This window comes from Octodon degus, unplaced genomic scaffold (genome assembly GCF_000260255.1).
Source record: "Octodon degus isolate 3935 unplaced genomic scaffold, OctDeg1.0 scaffold00117, whole genome shotgun sequence".
Classification (NCBI taxonomy): Eukaryota; Metazoa; Chordata; class Mammalia; order Rodentia; family Octodontidae; genus Octodon; species Octodon degus.
The window spans coordinates 1,033,192-1,037,343 of NW_004524693.1; the positions used below are offsets into that span (position 1 = coordinate 1,033,192).

At 40.2% G+C, this 4,152-nt stretch overlaps 1 pseudogene; it reads right to left on the minus strand.

Moving 5' to 3' along the window:
* Nucleotides 1-613: 613 nt before the first annotated feature.
* Nucleotides 614-1,444, minus strand: LOC101563569 (annotated as a pseudogene).
* Between the last annotated feature and the right edge of the window lie 2,708 nt (nucleotides 1,445-4,152).

Here is a 4,152-nt window from a genome sequence, read left to right on the forward strand (position 1 = left end):
GGCTGGCATGTGGTGCTGGGGGATCGAACGGCGGTCCCTAATGCTTTGCTAAGCTTGTTCTAAGTAGGTGCTTTAGACCACTGAGCCATCTCTCCAGCCCCACAAAGCATATTTTTAACACTTAGTTGCAGGTATATTAAATATGGTTCATTTCATGGACTGAAGGAAAATGTGTATTTTTGCCTTTGAATTTACTGGTAACAAATCTGAATAGTTTTGCTAAGCATCAATGTTAGAAAGAAAAATAAAAATCAAACTTTATTGTTGCTTTTTGCCATTTGGTAGCTTTTTTACACACAGGCTTCAATCTTCACATTACCCTGGATTCAGTAGAAAAACCTTTTAAATGAAGTTTTTGTACAATAGAAACTTCTCAGCAGTCAAAATTTAAGACTGTAAAAAAATACATGCAAAACATACTTCTCTGAAAACACTTAACTTTGAACAAAGCACCAAGCTACAGAAATGCAGAATGAAAACAGCATTTCAACTCCACCAAAAGTAGTCATCATAAAAGGTGTAAAAGTCACCTAACTTCACTAGGCACTGTTCACTTTTTAAACAGACAATAAAAATATTGTCCACAAACAACATCCCAGCTCAACAGCAGGTTTCAGAAAGTCTTCATCTTCATGTGAGATCTGGAGCATGATCTGTATCCTCCACGGCTGTAATAAGGAGAAGGTGACTGCCTTCTGTAAATCTGATCTCTATCTTGAGCAGCTCTCCATCCACCACCTCCTCCACCACCTCCTCTGTATGATCTGCTATAGTAGTCCTGATCATCATAGCCACGGTCATATCCTCTGTTGTAGTAATCCCGATGGCGAGAACTGCTGTAGGTAGGTCTCCCCATGTAAATTCCTGGTGTTGGGGTAAGTGGTCTTTTTGCTATAGAGAAATCCACTCTGATTCTACGCCCATCAAGTTCCATTCCGTTGGCACGTTCTTTAGCTTCCTTGGCATCGTCTACATTTTCAAAATACACAAAGGCAAATCCCCTTGAGCGCCTAGACTGTTGATCATACACAATAGACACGTCGGTAATTGGGCCATATTTTGAGAATACTTCTCTTAAATCTCTTTCTGTGGTGTACAAGCTCAACCCAAACACTCCAAGACAACAGTTTGGGTCAGGATTCGCCTGATTCCCAACATGACGCCTTCGAGTAGGACATGGGGGAATGGCTGTGGCTGTGGCGTCTGCGGTAATCTCGACTGTAAGACCCGCTACGGGAACGTCTATGAGAACGAGATCGAGACCATGACCTTGTATAATGCCTTTGAGAACTTCTTCTGGATCTAGACCTAGATTCAGATCCGGACCTGGACTTTGATCTGGAACGCCTGGAATCTTCTTGGAGCGAGACCTTGCAGGGGTATGCCTTGCAGATTTCCCCGATCCGTGAGCACTTCCACTTCTGGAAGCAAAACGGGATTCCATTTTTATTTCTTTTCTTCATTCCTCCGTTTCAAATTCTGACTTCTTTCATCTTCCCCACTTCACACAGATTGCTCAATATTCTATAAGTGGGACTTCTGGTCTGATAATTAGCATGCATTCTTTCTTTTATTTTTTCAAATTTCAGCTTCACTTATTCCTGAGCTTCAAATACTCATTTATAAAACTTGTCATATGACGACTTCCGCATTTTCCTTCTTCGACATTAACCCGCTCGCCGTAGTTCTGCTCGCCGCAGTCACTCATGACTCCGGGTTCGACGTCGCCGCTCGCTGGGCTTCAAACGAAGCTGCCAAGCTCTCACATCTTCTTTGGAGGCTTTGCAGCAGCCTCTCCTCGCTTTCCTTTTAATTGTGTTATACCTTTCTGTTTGTATTTCTCCTTCTGAGTTCTTATACTAGGGAGAATATACTATATTTACACATGTGGGTCTGGTTTATTTCACTCATGAGTATATCTTCAAGTTGCATCCACTTCAATATAAATGTTTCAAATTTATCATTCTTTATAGCTGAGTAATACTCCATTGTATAAAAATACCACATCTTTTTCAACCATTCTTCAGGTGACGGGCATCTTGGTTGTTTCCAAGATTTGGCTATCACAAATTGTGCTGCTATAAATATAGGTACACATATATCACTATGATATGACTTTTTCAATTCCTCAGGGAAAATTCCCAGTAGGGGGATAGCTGGTTTGAATGGGATTTCCAGTCCTATTTTTCTAAGGAGTCTCCACACTGATTTCCATAACGGTTGCACCAGTCTCCATTCCCACCAGCAGTGGAGAAGGGTTCTCTTTTCCCCACAGCCTCTCCAGCATTTGTTGTTGGGTTATTTCTTTATGATAGCCAATCTTTCTGGGGTGAGATGGTATCTCAATGTTGCTTTAATTTGCATTTCATGGATGGCTAGTGATGTGGAGCATTTTTTCATATATTTATTTGCTTCTTTAATTTCCTCTGAGAAGCGTGTGTTCATCTTGGATATCCATTTCTGGACTGGGTCTTTAAATTTAGGGGCCCTAATGTTTTTTAGTTTTTTCTAAATTCTAGTAAGCAGACCTTTGTCTGAGTACTTATTAATATTGCTTTAATTTCATTGCTTGATATTTGATTATTCAGGATTTTAAAATCTTATTATTATTATTATTTATTTATTTTTTTTTGGCAGAACCAGGGATTGAACTTAGACTTGTTTTTATTTTTATTTATTTATTTTTAAAGTAATGGTTTTAAATCTTTTTTTTATTCATTTGTTTATTTATTTATTTATTTATTTATTTTGTGTGTGGCCAGCTCAGCCCACCAGGGGGCGGGGCTGGCTGGCATGTGGTGCTGGGGGATTGAACTGCAGTTCCTGTGCTTTGCTAAGCTTGTTTTAAGTAGGTGCTTTAGACCACTGTGCCATCTCACCAGCCCTAGGCTTGTTTTTATTTTTCTAAGCTGTTGTGGTATATCATTGGGTTACTGATTTGGGCTTGGTCTGTTCTTCTGTTGTGGGCAGTCACCTATAATGATTCTCTTAGCAGTGCTTTTGTTGTGTCCCATAAGTTCCTTTTCTTTTTGTTTTTTATAAGTTCTGATATGTTGCACTGATGCTATTAGCAAAAAACTGGATGATTTCTTTTGTGATCCCTTGTTATTCAAAGGTTTGTTGTTTAATTTCCATAATTTCTTTTTTCTTTTTTTTAACCATTGTGGAGGACAACCTGAGCAGCTTTCCTTGAAAGAAGAGCAGTTGTCTCCATTTTGGCTCAGCCTGACCCTATTTCCTTGTATCGATATGTACAGAGCCAGCGGCTAGGGCTTTTCCTTATCTATTCAGTTGCCTTTAAGCAATGTGTATTGGTTTAGCCAAGGTGCTGGTGGTAGTCTTTGAGGAAAACATCGTGTTTCCCTGATAACCCACATCTGCTGCTCTTTGATATGAACCAGGTAGAGACAGGAAGAACAGCCAGTGCTCCATTCTGTCAGTTGAGATGGAACTTCAAGACAGAGGCTATGTCTTCCTGGGGCTTGAAAGATTACACATCAGAGCTGAAGCACCAGACCTCAAATCATTAGATGCTATCTCAGGAGTATAATGCAAATCACTTGTTCTGGATTTCGTTCTCTCTGCATATGACAGAGGAAAATGTAGGCCTCCTACGTAACCCAGCTCATAGTACTCACCTACTTCCTTTGTCAATTGGATCCTTTTTGGTTAATATTTTGCATGAATAATTTAGGATAAAATTTCCTTTTCTTTTTGCCCTCTCAGCCCACCCTGGGGGCAAGGCTGGGGTGGCATGTGGTGCCGGGGATCCAACTGTGGTCCCTGAGCACTTGCCTAAGTTTGCCTAGGCAGGCTCTTTAGACCCCTGAGATATCTCACTGTCCCCAAATTACCTATTTGCAAGTCATGAAGGCATATTTAGGTTATATACTCTGTATGCTTTGTTGTTTTGCTTTTTATGTCTAGTCTTCCTAGAACTGAGTTGTCTCTGGTATAGCTGAGACTTTTTCTGTATATGATAAGGATACTTAATTGATTCAATACCATTGATTAACAAAAAGCCCCTTTTCTAATCTTCATTGTCTTTATTATCAAAATTAAAATATTTGGGGGCTGGAGAGATGGCTCAATGGTCTAAAGTACCTACTTGAAACAAGCTTGGCAAAGCACAGGGACCGCGGTTCGATCCCC